Genomic DNA, 16,807 nt, shown 5'->3' on the forward strand with positions numbered 1-16,807 from the left:
CAAGGAAACTTCTGTAAGGAAATATGGGCATGAACTTTACTTATGAAGTCATCTCAAAGTCAGGCAGGTTATCGTGAAAACTAAAGGTGTTTGTATTTTGTCTGCTTGCTCCAAGCACTTGCACACTCCTGATCTTAAAGTAAAAAAGTCTGTAGTTAACCTGGGCAAAATGAGCTTGTTGTTGCTTCAGGGGCATTCTCAGAAGTGGCAAAAGTGTTGTGGTTGAAATACTCACACAAAATGTCTCCCTTTGAAATGCCCAAACTGTTAAAGATTTGACAAAGTTTGCACCTGCAGCTGCTGTTCTGCAGTTCCAGGTGTCAGGCAGCCCCATTACAGCCCCTGCCCTGCCTGTGGCTGAAGGCTTTTCACAGGGTTATGATTTCTGTGTGCTCCCATCCCTCTGGAGTTTAGCAGAGCTGCTTTGCTCTGTTCATCCTTCAGGTCTGCCAGCTAGACATGTCTTTGTACACCACCGAGGCACTGTTATTCTTCTACAGGTATTTAAATTCTGTAGCACCAAGAATCACGGAGGAAATGTGTTGATAGATTTGTTAATTGTTGGTACATAATGGTATCTTTTGAAGAACAGCACCTGGCCAGGCTGGAATGTGCTGCCAGTTGGCACTACGGGGATACCTTAAAGTCAGGACAAAAGCTGTCTGAAAAGCTGCTGTATCACACCACTCTCACTATGCAGTGCACAGAGCAACAATATCCTGCAGGAAGAGGCTCTCTGCAGCATCTGAAGGGCAAACAAAGGGGAAGGAGCCTTGATTGGTGAGCCTTGATTGTATTACAGAGGGATCAAAGGAGATAAAACACAGTCTATTGCACTGTTTGCAAAATAAAGATTCCAATTACAGAAGGTGGTGCTGCATCTGTGCCGCCCTGACAGCTGTGAGGAGAATGAAGACAGCAGCTCTCACTGCATTGAGTTATTAATAATTAATTTTTCCTTGGAAGTCTGCACACTTAGGCACTGCACATACTGGTAGTAGAGTGGTTTGGGTTAAGGCTGGAATTTTCCAAACTGCCACCTTCCCCCTTCTAACTCCCAAAGGACACAAGTACTCAGGAGTCCTGGGGTCTGTGTACAGTGAGGGGTGCAGAGAGCTCAGACAAACTCAGGGATGGGTGTAAGGTGAGGTAGAGCTGGGGAATGGGTGTGGACCCTCCTCAGCTGGGGGGGCTGTTTTGGTCTTACACGGGACGTGCAGGGGACAGGTACAGCAGCTGAGGTGGCAGCAGCTCCTGCCTGGCACTGGGGCTGGCACATGTGGCTGGAGCTTACCCTGACTCCAAGGTGCTTGGCTGTTCTCTTGTGCCATTCCCCCGTGGAATTTCCTGAGCAAAGGGAAACTGGGCCTGGGTTGTTGCTTTGAAGAGGAACATCCAAGGCACTGTGTTTCTGAGGATTGCTCTGGGAAACAAGCTGCACCTAAAAGGAAAATATTTCCTCAGCTCAGCTGGAGGCTGTCTCAGGTATCTGAGGTGGTTGCTGGGATCCATGGGACGTGGGAACTCAGTGTCCTGGCCTGGCAGTCTGTGTACCCCACGCTGGGAGAGGGACCTGGGTGTGGGAAGTGTCCCCTCCGAGGGGTCAGGGCAGTGAGCCCTGTGCCTGGTGCCAGCAGGGACCCGAACTGGGATGTGCTGCTGGACCATCCCTGTGGGCAGGGCCTGCCTGGTGCTCAGTGCTCAGCCCAGCACCTCCCCCGGCGTGTCCCCGGCACTGCTGGAAGGGGAGCAGGGACAGGCGTGGGGAACAGCTCTGCCATGTGCCTGTGTGGCACTGGGCCAGCCCAGCAGAACTTGCCTGTCTGAGAAATGCTTTTGTGAGTTGGCTGTGATGTGTTGGTGGATTAGGCCTCTGAAGGTGCTTGCAGCCTCCTGCTGGGAGGGAGGATGCTCAGAGACCCTTACACACCTCAGAGGTGTTTGCACATTACACAGTGCTTGCAGTCTATTTGTCCTACCTTTGATCATGCCCTTGCTGAGTGTATTCTAGTTGTATGCCCTTTCCTCTCTCAGCATTGATCCTTTTCATAGTATTTTATAACAACTTGGGTCTAAATTCTCTTACAGCTCTCTAATTAGTATTCTTTTCTTATACTGCTAAGGCAAATCCTGGGTCTGTTACACCAGCTGATAGTGTGGCTCCACATACACTGCTTAGTACATGTGTATGAGCATTATGTAGTGCATAATATGTACTGCTTGTTAAATTTGGCATTTTTGTGTGTGGTTATAGGTACTATGGCAGTACAATAAAAGTGATATCTGGAAGGTATATTTTTAATGCCTCAGATTTCAATCATACAAGAGGACTTATTTATCCTAGCAGGGGATAGAATTAGAGTTGAGGATAAACTTTAAATGCTAGGGAACCCTGAATTTTAGGATAGGTGTATTACCCCAGCAGGAAGTAACGCATTGGCACGTGAGGGGTTGGCTCTGCTGTCTGATGGCACAATGAAGGTGTAAGTCTGCCCATGGCTCTGTCACAAGCCTTTTTCTCTGCATTTTTGGGCACATTCCTGCCTGGGCTGGCTGTGAGGAGCAGGCTTGGCTCCTGTGCCTGCTGGAGGGAGCAGAGTGGCCTTATGCTGTGCTTGCCAGAGATTTACAAGGAATACACCAAATATCTCTCCTCAAGCTGTGCTAGGAGACTGTGTTCAGACACATGCTGGATAACAGCACACCATCCCATGTACGCTTCCAAGTCCTGTAAAATATCCCCTCAGCTTCCATTTCTTTTCCTGGAGAACTTACCAGATGCTTCGTTGTTGTTTCGCAAAACAGGCTGCATATTACCCATATGTTTCCCCCCTTGTTTTTCAGGAGGCAAACTAAATGTTGGTGCCTGTTTCAAGTATTCATTAAATATTTTAGGCATGTTGGAAGTGAAGAGCAGAAGCTTTTCACAGCAGAGAGCAGACAATTCTGTGCAGTGGGGCTGGTCGTGCAGTGTCTGGGGATGGGGCTGTGGAAGCTCCTGGGTGGCACAGGCTTAATGGGAAAGGATTAATAATGTTCCATACACTTGCAAGAAAGGGAATATTTCAGGGTGTTAGCCAGACCTCCTGGCGAGAGGTGGTAAGAGGTTTTTGATCCTTTAATCTCCTTTTCGAGGGGAAGGAGATAAGTTTTCTCTGCTGCATCTGAGGGGGTTTATCAGCAGCCCTGAGGTGCTGCAGGGACAAGGGGGAGATTGGGGCAGGCTCTGGGTCTGTCTTAAAGCCAGGCAAAAAAGGGAGAGGGGCTGTTCTCTGGAACTGCTGCAGCAGAGGATGGCTGAGGTGAACGAGGCTTAATTACAGGTCTTTGTTTTATATTCTGCTGCTTGACAGAGCCTCATTAAGGGCATAAAGCTGTAGCTACACACATATCCTGTAAAAATGGGAATTCTGGGACAAATGCACCGTTCGTGTGGTGCAACTACTCAGGTGAGTTAGGTCTATGCAGAAAACGAAGACATTACTGAAAGCGAATTGTTTATAAAATAAGTACCTCTCCCAGAGTAAATATTAGTTGGAACCACAGGATAGATTCCTGTCAATAGTGCCTTACTTCCCAAGTATTCCCTCTGGTGTTAATGCAGCTGTGCTGATACTTACTGATTTGGAAGAATTCAGATGGAAACTGGCAGATATCCATGTTTTGCTTTGTTGAATTTTCAGGAAGAAGCTACTGTTTCAAAGTTTCTGATAAATATTTTGCTGTGTAAAACTCAGCCAAACGATGCATAATCCAACACATTTCCCCCTCATCAAATTCCTCAGGAATTTCTACACTTTTTCATCTTGATTTTATAAATGGCTTTTTGTTAAACTGCTTTGCCATTCTTTAATGAGTCTTTTTGCACCTCTTCATCTAATACAGTTCTATAATAAAAAGCTTGCCTAGCAACCAGTGGCTGCACTAAGTATTATGGAAAAACTTATTAACGTCACTTATTGACACAACCTCAACAATTCAGCTGTCAAAGGGTTGACACTTCAGTGGGTGACAAGTGCAAGAGATTATTAATAGTGTAATTTCTGCTGTGTTTTATGTCAGAGTGGAAATATCAATTGCTTGAGAGCTGAATGTTGGCTGCTCCGAGATTGGCTAAGGGACCAGAAGGAAAGCAGGGGCCATGGTTTGACCATAGGTTCATAATGTGCCCGCTCTACTCTCAAAGGAGAGATGGGCTCACCCAGCGTGGGATTTCTTTGGAGAAGAAGGGGCGGTTCTGTGGGAAAGCTGGAGCTTCCCCTGGTACCTCACAGGGGTCTGTAGCTGGGAGGGGAAAGGTCTGTGATCTGATGGCTTCTCTGCCTTTAGAGGGTACAGACATTCCTGCTTAGCATGATTTAGACAGGATTGACCTTTCTTCAGAATACTTGAGTAACTTCCCAAACGATGCTCTATGACTTTGGCTCCAGCTGTCTGTGCCATTTTGCTTTAAGTGCCATAGGTTTTTATTTTATTTTAACTGTATCCTGACTAATACATAGTGCTCATCTGTATGAAGTCATCCATCCTTTGTTTCCAGCCAGCCCCCAGTGCCCCCATGGCAGGGGGGCTGTGGTGCCCTGTTGTTGCTCCGTGGCTGGTTGTCCCCTGCAGTGAGTGCTGTAGTTGGTGCATCTGTGACCTCCCTCCACCTGCTGCAATAATGCCCCTGCTCCAGCTGGCCCTGTGACACAAAGGAGATGGGACTATGACAGTGAGGAGCCATGCTCTGACACTGAATCCCTGCAGGCAGGAGCTGTGCCCAGGGTTCAGCCTGGAGGATGTGTCCCCATCTCTGTGGGGAATAAGGCACATGTTAAAGCTGAGGAAAATTCTGGCTGCTGTAACTGGAGGGCTCTGCTCTGCCTTCCTCCCCCGTGGGAAGGTTGCAGTTTAAGGCCATGAGAAATGTCCTACCTGTTTTACTGTGGTGTGACTGCTCAGCCAGTGGCTGCCCTGCACTGATGCCCCGGGTGGTTCCTGGTGCCTTTGGGAGCAGCTGGGAGTTACCCAGGGCCAGCCAGGACCCAAACCCAGGAATGTGGCCTCCTTGTGTGTGTGTGTGAGTTGGAGGTGCTCAGAACTGATGGCCTCAGCAGACCCAGGTCATTCATCTCCTGAGTTTGTGTCTGTTCTCCTTCTGTAAGGTAATGCTAATCAGGCATGACTTGGAAAATCAAATATAAAAATAGAGTTTGTAGTGCCTATGCTGTGCAGGTCTGCAAGGGAAGTTGCACATGTGCCAGGGCAGTGCACACACAGTAAATCTTTGCCCTGCATTGCATAAAAAATAAGATATTTAATTACAAGCTACTAAGACTTTACAAGCAAGTGAATCTGATTCATGCACATCATAACTTGCATGAAAATAATGTCTGTACTTCAACAGATGAGCATAAAAATGAAAATGTTAAAAATAAAATACTTTATTTCCTCCTTAATTTGTGGTGGTTCAAGGCAATAACTGTCACAGACAAATTAATATGCTTTATTAGGAAATCAACATGTTGGAGATGTAGCATAATCTGTTCTGCAAGGGAATCATGCCAGCATGTAATGACAATACATAATGTATACAATTCCTATTGATTTTTTTTCTAGTTAGGATCTTGAATGAGTAGCAGCTTGAACTGGTAAGTGGAGAAGTCTTGTAGAACTCCTGACATCTTTGAAGCTGAGTGACAGCATTTTGGAAAACATATAATTGCTAAAACATAATTAATAACAATTTTTAGCTGAACAGGAAAATACCACAGGGATGCTAATCATTAAATATGCCAGAAGTGTTATTTATGTGCCTACTCATGGATTTGGTCAATGTGTGTATAAGACCCTCTCAGTACAAGTTAGGAGATACCAGTTCTTCCCAATTATCCACACCTTGTTAGACCTTTAAACATTGCACAATAAACACAGGAAGCTCCATTTCACAAATAACTAAACGTGCAATTGTCCATTAACACTGTGGTCTTGGTCTTGTGGAGCACTGATGCTCTCCTGTGTAATGCTCTGCCACGGGACTTTAAGGTATTGTATATGTATTTAAAAAACTGCTACTCCTGATTGCTGTTCTGCACAGCTGAAGTAGCTTTGTTAACCAAAGGTGGAGAAAATTGATTGGGACAGCTAGACTGTGGTTAAAAGAACTAGTCATAAGTTCCCTGTTAATCAATGAAGTATTCTGTAGAGCAGTAATGTATTCTGATATTTTTCTCTGTATTTAAAGTGACTGGCAGCAGGCCAAAGGCACTGAGGCTACGGAGTGTAGTCTGTTTGGAAAATAGCAAACAGGATTTTAACTGCATGATACCAATTGACTTCCAGCATTTACAAAGAAATGGATTTATAGCCCCAGCTATGAGGGAATTAGGAACACTTACCTCTACTCATTGAATACCCTACCAGCTGCTTTGAAGTGCTGGCTTGATTTGATCCTGAGCATTCTGCAAGAGGGATAGGTGGAGGATAAAAAGCAAAGTGGGCAACAGTCACTTCCCCCAGAGGTGTTTATTAGCCCCTTCTTAGAGGGGGACACTGACATTCACTGTGGCTTTTTATACTCCTGGTTTACCCTTTGATAAACACAGGTCTGTACACTTTGTCTGGCAGGGCCTGGAGTGTCTTCTGTGAAGAAGCTCCTGGAAAACAACCCAAGAATCAAATCTTTCCATGGGATTAGAGGCCAACCTACATATTTATTTTGTGCATGTGTGCACATAAGTATGGGTAAAAAGGCAACACTGTCTACCATTTGAACAGTCCATGTCCCCTTTCCCCCTGCTCTGTGCTGCCACTGCCTGACAGGAACAGGTACAGGTACCTTCCCCATGTGATGCCTGGGTTATGTGGGACAGCAAGCTGCTCTTTTTCTCTGGTTTTTGTATAGTCATTCTTCCATTTCTTTGAACCTGCTTAGTGAACCTCTCAGTGCTGTGCTGGTATTTCCCCCATCAGCCACTGTTTCTGTAGATGACAACCCCAGTGTGACTGTGTGGAGTCGTTGTGGCTCATGAGGTGCTGCCCCAGTGTGGGACTGGCTGTGCCAGCTGCTGTCCCGTGCTCCTGAGCTGCTCCTGCACTGGGCTAGGACTTACTTTGCACTCTAAATAAATGCTGACAGCACTGGTGGGTGCAAACACCTCAAAGGGCTTGTCCTTTCCCTCTCTGCCCAGGAGTAGAGAGGAGCATGAGCTGACCGAGGGAATAGGCTATTAGGAAGTAGCTTCACAAAAAACCCGTTCTCAGTTCTCTCTGATTTTCAGTGGAAGGAAATATATGTATTTCAAAAGGGCCAATTGTGTTTCGGGGTGCATTGACCACAGCATTGCCAGCTTGTCAAAGCAGGGGACTGTCCTACTCTGCTCTGCCCTGGGGCAACCTCACCTGCAATACTGGGGCAGTTTTGGGTGACACAACATAAGAAAGACATGAAGGCATTAGAGAGTGTCCAAAGGGGGCAATGAAGATGGGGAAGGGACTTGATTGGAAGCCGTGTGAGGACACTGAGGGCACTTGGTGTGTTCAGCTGGAGCAGAGGAGACTGAGGGGAGACCTCAGTGCAGTTCCAATTGCTGGGCAGGGGCAGAGGAGGGGCAGGGACTGAGCTCTGCTCTGGGGGGACCAGGGACAGCAGCCAGGGAATGGCTGGAGCTGTGTCAGGGCAGGCTCAGGTTGGATCTCAGCCAAAGGTTCTTCCCCCAGAGGCTGGTTGGGCACTGCCCAGGCTCCCCAGGGCAGTGGGCACAGCCCCAAGGCTGCCAGAGCTGCAGGAGGGTTTGGCTGATCCTCTGGGGCACCGGGGGTGACTCCTGGGGATGGGCCTGTGCAGGGCCAGGGTTGGACTGGATGGTCCTTGTGGGTCCCTTCCAACTCAGCACATCCTGTGAGTCTGTGAAATATAGGAAAATCTCATCTTTTCCGTGTAGCCAATGGTGGCTGCAGCATTTTGCAGCTCTGCTTCACAAAGACAGTGCAAGACAACCATCTGCTCCCTGCCCATCAGCATTCACAGCCCTCCCAGCAATTTGCATTCTTAGTTTGCTGTGGAATTAGTGCTGTTTCCAAGACACAGGGGAGTCTAGAGAGACTTGTGAAGAGACCATTTTATTCCTTGTGATACCATTTATTAGGGAGATAATTAAAAATTCACCATAAATGTTCTTTAATTAATACATCAAGATGAGAATGTAAAGCCCTTAGGGTGAAAGAAGAAACTTCACCTTTAAATAGAAAATGTACCTTTCTTGCTTTAAAGTAGACCTTTGAGAATGGCAGTTTTACTTATCTCAGCTTTTTAAGAAGTTGAAATCTCTTTGTAACAGGTAGATAATGGCTTCAGCTTCTTTTTTTTTTTTTTTTTGTGGGTAAGGAAATAACAGCATATATTGAAGTGGAATACTGGTATTTTCATAGCTGGGAAATTATCCATTTTACACTTTTGGTAGATAAATTATCTGAATAATTGGAGAAGAAATTCAGACTTCATGTGTAATATAAAACACCAAAGAAAGCTTTTAAGGCGAAGAATGCTTTTCAAACTTTATTTTCTGGAGGCTGGAGAAAAAGGAAAATACTTAAATAGGTGCCTTATATATACCCAGCCATACTATTCAGAAAAACACAATAGCATTATAAATTAATTCCACAGCTTATTTCTCTTGAGGTCTCAGTATCTCAGCATTTAATGTGTGCCTTCTCAGATTGTCTGATGTGCTCTTTGGGTTTGCTTGAAACCATATTGATGTTAAACCTACCTTATAAATATTCACAGCTTGGGAAACATGAACACCACACGATGCCTCTGCTCCCCCTGACAGGCAGCAACACTTCTCTTGGGTCCTGTGGGTGCCTGAGATAAATCTCTGGGGAACAAACTGGGGCTGAGCCTGCTGTGGCCATACCAGAGCACTTGGATCTGGCTGTTCCACTTCTGGGAGCAGCTTTGGGCTCTCTCTTCAGTGGCCACCAGCTTGAGCTGCCCCTGTTGTCTCCAGTGAACACAGATAAGCAAGTTCTTCCTCAAAATAGGAGTTTAATTGTAAATTTGTGGTCTTACTTGGTTCTATTCAGAACTAAATAGGTGGGACCCTCAAAAAGTGCAATAGAACTTTATGCTTCACTTTTAATGAAGAGGCAAAAGCATTTGAACCTAAATGGAAAACCACCTATTGCTGGTTTTATTTATTTAGTTATTTATTTTTAATATTCTGGCGGCAACTCGTGGAGCATGAAGGAAAAATAAAATAATGAGAATGAAAATATAATGTAGTTAAAGATAACAGAGATAATCAGAATGAAAGAAAATGTGATGTAAGCCACTATGAAAGGTTATTTCACCTCATCCCGAGGCTACTGAGACTCTGCACTGCTGAGATGGTGGAACTGTAACTCTGGAAGTTAAAGCTGCTTGAAGAGGTATCAACTTCCCCTCTCCATCTTCAAAGAGAGGAATAAACTACAGGAAGTGTGAGCTGTTCATGGAAGAGCTGCTGTATAAACTTTTGAAAAACTATATATAATAGAGAAGGAGAGAGTGGCGTGACTTTTTTGAAGTATTGTAGCATCACAGAAGAGCAGGTTGGAAGTGACCTCAAGGATCATCTGGTCCAGCCTTTTGTTGCAAAAGCTAAAGATGGGGATCAAATTATATTAGATATGGTTATTTTATGCAAAGGAAAATTAGCACACTGAATATATATTATTTTTCTGGACTTCTACAGCAATATTGGTGTACTGGATAATCAAATTTTAAAGAACCTGAGAAAATTATGATTGTAGAAGTGAAAACAGAAGACAGCAGAAAATACTGAAGGTATTTTGTGGTGTAAAAACCGAAGAATATTAATACATGTTGCAGATATAAACCTACATGAGTTTTAGCATTGACTGGGTATTACAAGCACAACTAGGTATGTGAACTTCTTTTTTAGGCTTTTCCTGCATTTAGCTTGGGATACAACTATTTGGAACTGAACTGTCACTACAAAGGGCACCCTTCTGTTCTTTGTAGATTAACCAGTCCAGGACTACATAGAATTGTCTGGTTACAACAAATTGCCTCCTCCTGCTTTCCAATCATTTATTCTCTCTCAAATTTCACTCTGGTTTGAATGATCTCCCATCTTAAAGATTAAATTCAAGTTTAATATTTCAGGGCTGATATTAAAAAGTTAACTCAAAGAGTGTTGTAAAACTTGTTCATGCAGACTCAGCAGCAGTGAAGTGTTATTCAACTGAAGCACGGAAAATATCCTTTTTTCCTGCAGACTGACGTGGGCATGGCCGTGAGTTTTAACACAGAATTCTTGGTAGACCAGTGTGGGATTTTTTTTGCTTTGTTTTGTTTTAATAGAACTGGACTCCAAGCATAAAATGATGCATTCTTTCTTCTTTAGATCTACATTTGGAAGTTCTTGGGGAGGGCTGTCTGTGACCCTCCATCTGTTATCAACTGATGCTATCACCTACAGGCTTTAGTTGTGCTTTATTTAAGAGTGTGTCTGAATGTTTAGCCTTCAGAATGCTGATTTTTTATTCTCTATAATGCATTGTCCTGGTAATAAAAAATTGTATATATGTCAGGGGAGTATTATTTCTACCTCAGTTCTGATATAAAGTTTATTCTTGTGTGACAGCAGTAATTGGTCTGCAAATCACTGTTGGTGGTGTAATTCCTAACAGAAGGGGAGGAGCTCAATGTGCTTTTTATGAGCACCTTTGTTCCAGGGGGAAGGGTGTATGTAATTAAAGCTAATGTTGCTTAGAGTGTGCTCAGACTCCATCCTCCTGTGATCCTCACATGGCCTCGGATACCTGTCCCAGCTTGCCAGGGGAGCCAAAATGATCATCATTGACAGGCCTGGAAGAGTTTTGTAATCAGAGCTGGCTTTATACTCCTGCTTTAGCAGTGGTGAAATTAAAATAGCTGATTGATTTTAGATATCTAATAGTTTACTCAGGTCAGGATTACCTGTCTCCCAGCCCCATGTCCAATCCTCTTGGGCCATGCTGCCCAGAATACAATTTTTTAGCATTGAAATAAAAAAAAATCTTTATTCACCAAAAATTCTTTAATTTAAATGAAGAAAAGCTAATGATCTCATGTCTTCAGCAAATGATAGATAAGAAAACAAGCTTCATAGGGTTCTTAAAAATTCTTTTGACTCTCATTTTCAAAGTTGAGACTTTACAGCATGTTCTTATTAGATAGGATGATATAGCTGATGAATTACTCTTTAGATCAGAGAAGAATGCTGATAAGCTGGATTTGGTATTGTAGGTAAAAAACATTATCTCACCTAGAAATACATTTTGAAGAGTCTTGTTTGCCTCTGTGAATGTCACACATGTGATAAAAATATGTATTCAAGCCATGAGGATAAGGGGGCTGTGCTGGTGAGCCCCCAGGCTGCACACTGCCAGCTGCATGTCTCTGGGAGGGCACAGTCACAGCACAGGATTGAGTCACAGAGGCCAGTTCTTCCTGACCTGAATGCCCACGTAAAGCTGCTCCCACTGTCTCAGAACTCGCTGAGCTTTCTCCCGGCCGCAGGAGGACAGACAGCCCGTGCGGGAGGGGCTGTGCGGGAGGGGCTGTGCGGGAGGGGCTGTGCAGGAGGACAGACAGCCCGTGCAGGAGGGGCTGTGCAGGAGGGGCTGTGCAGGAGGACAGACAGCCTGTGCGGGAGGGGCTGTGCGGGGCAGCTCCGCCCTCTGCAGCCCTGCCCTGCTCCTGACAGGAGCTGCAGCTGCACAAGCATTTCAAAAGAGGTTTACCCCAAATTCCACCCCCCTAAGGGTGATTTCGGGCTGAACAGGGTCAAACTACTGACTTGTTTGTCACACAATATAATTTCCTCCCGTACCTAAGAACAGACTTGCTGAATGCAGGGTATGACACTGGTGCTGAACGTTGTTCCCGACTCATGTCTGGGTTAATGTGTTCAAAGCAAAGGTGACTAATTAAAGTATGGGTCTGTGTGTCAAAAACTTTGTGGTGTAATCATGGAATGTCATCTGGGGTTTTTAAAGCGTGGTATGTGGCACAATCCGATAAGGACAGAAAAGTAATGACTTATATTTTATGCTTTCAATATTCTGCAGAGACAGGACAATCTGTGCAGCAGGTGAGTCCTTTGCAGAGCAGAAGGTAAATGTTGGTGACACCTTCAGACAACTCAGCACATCCTCCCAGGGTGGCATTCAGCTTAACCCGTACTGCTGAGGAAGAAGGGGTAATGTTTGTGAAGGGGATGTTGTGCTGTGGCTGCCAGAGGTTGGATGGAGTTTCCAAGAGCTTGTCTCATGGGTAGGTTTGATGACCCAGCTGCTAAAAAGGCTCAGTCTGTTATGATTAGTGTCGGGGCAATTCTTCAGGTTTGGAAGGAACATTCGGGTTCAGAATTTGCAGCCCCTCCCTGCTGCCCCCCTGACTGTAGAGATGTAAGGATTTCTCTCTCTGACAGCTAATTAAACTCAGTTAAATAGGTATGTTGCAATCCATGGAAAAAAATAATCATCTTCTCTAATGGCTGGAAAGAGCTGTTTCATTTAAAAAATATTAAATAATTAACCTTTAGTCCTTAGAAATAAGAAGTTTAAAAATGACTTCAGTGTCTCAGTTTTCAACAGAGGGCAGTGTGACATTGCTGTTTGTATCTCCGGAGCATTTTCAGTGGTGATGATTAATGTGAAGACTCTTCCACTCAGTGTCCTCATTAAGCTTATTATAGGAATAATAGCATTGCTGAAAGCACAGGGAAGATGTAAAACAGAAGAGATTTTTACCATGGCTAGATGTGATAAAGGCAGGATAGACTGGAAGCGTTTTAAGGTAATGGATGGAGTTAATTACAGCAGCATCCCAGGATCCAGGGTGGAAACAGGGCTGTGCAGTGAGCACAGGGACAGCTGGTTGTTAGGGATCAGTTCCTAGCTGGGAATATTCCACTGAGTTTCTTTGGTGTGCAGACCTCAGCCAGAAGGTTTAAGGCTACAGACTGTAGTTCCATGGAGCTGCTCCTGCTCTCCCATGAGCTGGATGTCCCAAACAGGCTGTGGACTCCAGAGCTCTGTCAGGAGCAGCTGGTTTAAGAGGACCCCCAAAGGGTGCTGCCTGTCTTCTGTCAGCATCACCTGCTGCACAGGTTGTTCCAGACTGTTCTCTTACAGCCAGTGTCTTACAGCTGTGATAACAAGTGTCTGGGAAGAAGCATTTTAGCAACAGAGGACAGGAAAGGGCTTTCTGGGTCATTGAATTCAGTCTGTTGCTATCACAGAAAGCCACATCATTTAATCCCCTTCAGAAATTTCTCATACTTCATTTTAGAGCAGACACTACCTTCCTCCAGGGGTGACCCAGCTCAGAGGGCTGGGAAATACAGAAACCCAGCCTTCTTTTCTGTTCACCCACTCCAGTGAACTTACCCCAAAATACCCAACAGAAAGTGTAACTGTTTCACCTGTTAAGTGAAACCATCCCAAACAATAAGTCTTCCATTGGGATTTTTTGCATAAGGAAAATAATAAGTATTTGTGTACACCCCGTAGGAACGTCATGTTTTGTACTCTGCCTGCGAGCTCTACAGCAGGAGTTAATTAACAAACACAATTCCCAGAGCCCTGTTGACATTAATCATTGTTGCTGGTGCACAAACACAGATGTTTTGGCATGAAAAGGTGCTTTGGTAGTTGAGAATCTTGCTGCTGCTAAACTGAACAGCAGCACTCATTTAAGCTCAGTTTAAAAGGTAAGGAAAGAACTGATGTTTATAACTGGATGAGAGCAAAACATCACAGATAAGGGTGACTGTAAGAAAGGAGCAACTGTGGGCATAGAGGTTAAAATATTTAGATGTTACTTTGGTAACAGCAAGTATTAAATTACTATAAACAAGGAGTTGTGGTCTGCTAACATGAGACATAAACATGCAGAAATCCTTTTAATTCTGCATTGGAAGGAGCTGCCCCGGGAGGTGGTGGAGTCCCCATCCCTGGAGGTGTTCAAGGGGCCAGACCCAGTGCTCTGGTCTGGTTGACAAGGTGGGGATTGGTCACAGGTTGGACTGGATGATCTTGAAGATCTTTTCCTTCTGTGATTCAAAAGCTCTTGAACTGCTTGTTCTCTAGAGCTTCAGCAAAGACTTGTTGGCCAAAAGTTGGTTTATTGTCATCTTGTTCTCCATGACTGGTGATTTCTGTCTAAATACAGCTATAGTGTGTATCACTCAACTACAGTGTACCAGCAAAGGGAAAATGCAGTGCTAAGCATGAAGAGAAATAAATGAAACTGTTTTTAAACATCCCTGAAACTTACTGTCCTCCAAAACTGAACCTGCATGGTGCACATGTGTCCTCATGAATCCCTTGAAGAAAGATGGGAAAGAAATTGTAACCATTTCAATGGGAATAAACCTGTAAAGCAGATCTGGAGCTGAAATAAGGAACTCAAATGAGAGGGCTGGGAAAATGTGTGAATGGGGAAAATGAAGAAAAAATTATTTCAAGAGACTTTTTTATAATAGGCAAGATGAAGATAAGCAGTATTTAACTGTATTGAAAATTAAGCCTATATTTAGCCCACTAAATGGCTGAAATGGCTTTTAAGGGAAGTATACTATGTCCAATTTGGATATAGTGTACTGTACCCAAATTCCTGCCATTGGAGCTGCTGGCTGGTGGAATGATGTGTGTGGCTGCATTAGTTCCAGTCACAAGTGGGCTCCTGCCTGGCAGCTGGGCTGTGTGCTCATTATGGCTGTTCCAGAGACCCCAGTGATTATAGATGGGAATGCACATGCGGTTCCCCCTCCTGGAATTCTGAAGCAGCTTTCCATTGCCATCAGTGTTTCTTCAAAACTGCCCCTGTGGTGACTTGGTGGGAGAATTCCTGTGCTGCTTGATGTGGGGTAGGAGAGCAGAGTTCCCTGTTCCCTTCACAGCCCCTGTTCTGGCAGCTGGATAAGCTCCTGGGAGGGAGGGTTTTCCTGCAGATTGCTCATTTCAGGTGGTGCTGATAGCGTTTAAAAACAGGTAACTGAGACAGCATCACTGCTCGTGTCCCGTCCCTCCGGAAGGATCCCACCCTGTGCTTTCCTCTGCCCTGGGAACCAGGGCTGGAGCGGGATTCCTGCCCAGCGGCACCTGAGCTACCCCGGGAGGCACTTTGCTGCTTTGGGGCTGCGCTCCCGAGAAGCAGGTTTGCTCTGGCTGCCGGAGCTCGGGAGGGGGCACTGCGGCTCCAGGCGAGGGGCCAGGCTGGGCCTCCTTCCATCCATCAGCCAGGCTGGGCCTCCTTCCATCCATCAGCCAGCCCGTGGCACGGCCAGGCTGAGCGTGTCAGGCACGGGAACGAAATACAGTTTAACAATCTGATTCCACGCCGTCTGCAAACTGCTCGCAGACGGTTTTTCTTGACAAAACGCCTGTTGAATCAAAATTCACTTTGCAGCTCGATTTAATGGTGCGTTTGGTTGGTTTTCCCCTCCAGTGGAGGGGCAGGAGCCCCCACCCAGGAGCATTCTCCGAGCAGTCCCGTTGAGTGACAGATGAATTGCTCCGTGGGATCACCCCGCGCTGTGACAGCATCACTGACTGTGTGTGAGCCCCTGCTGCCCAGCACCGGGGCACAGCCAGGCAGGAACAGTCCCTGGGCTTTAGGCACCAGCTCCCAGCAGGAACAAAGCACCTTCTGAAGGTATTACAAAAGCAGTGTCTGCTTGCATATTGAGCAGCAGGAGGACAAGCTATTATTAAATGATTGTAGTGAAGGAGAACATTTCTTTCCACCCTTAGGCTAATATTAAATATTCCCAAGGTCAATTGTAAGAGAAGATAGAGAAAGGCAAGAAGCATAGATGCTGTCAGTTGTATTTTCTGTTTTCATTTAACTGTAGCCTTAAAATCAGAAATATTTATAGCTGTGATGTAGCTCCTGTGACCCTGCTTCCTCCTCTTCAGGAGTGCCTCTTGTTTGTGCTCAAAAAGAAGCTGCAAGTTATTCTTTGAGTCACTCCCTTTGTGCATACTGGACAATAGGAGATGCCTGGAGGTTTCTTGCCTTCAATTTTAATTACAGTTTTTCTGCTGCATATGTATTTGGTCTTTTCAATACCAGAGAGTCCTATATCCTGAGCCTGCCCAAATGTGACTGCCTTTGGATGATTTGCATGGGTATATGCTTTAAACTTGGTTGATGTGCTAAGGAAACATCTAGGTACAAACAAAGGCCTTTGAACTTTAAAGGCAGTTTTACACCTGTGACTTGCTCGTGTTGAAGATGGGAATGGTGGGGGTAGGGCTTTCCTTGGACTGGGCAGGTTGCTGATGTTCTTTAGGGCTGACTCTGCACACGGTGGAGGTGCCACCTCCCTGAAAGGGGGAGCCTGAACATGAGGGTATGGGGGCATGTGGAGATGATGTAATAAAACTTAGTCTTGAATTTGCTTTAAATTTAGTTCAACACCACTGACATTAGAATAACTTTTAAAGGTTTTAATGTTAAAATTGTTTTCATGTGTGTGAACTTTGCTGCTGGTGAAGGAGAATAAAAAAGAAATAGAAAATGCTGAAGAATTCCAACAAGCCATTTCAATATACATACTTATAGGCTTTAGATAAGGGGTTATTCAGCCACTCTCCTATTCATCACTCATAACAGCATCATTTCTAACCTTGCAGGTGTCCTTGAACAAGTCACTTGTTTTTTGCCTCAGTTTCCCATTTTTGAAGTGCATAGAAATAATAATTTTTGTCTAGTTCACGTGAGTGATAGGACACAAAATGCAGGACTTAATTTAAACACAAATGC

The sequence above is a fragment of the Manacus vitellinus genome, unplaced genomic scaffold, assembly GCF_001715985.3.
Source record: "Manacus vitellinus isolate BGI_N305 unplaced genomic scaffold, ASM171598v3 scaffold_10_pilon, whole genome shotgun sequence".
Lineage (NCBI taxonomy): Eukaryota > Metazoa > Chordata > Aves > Passeriformes > Pipridae > Manacus > Manacus vitellinus.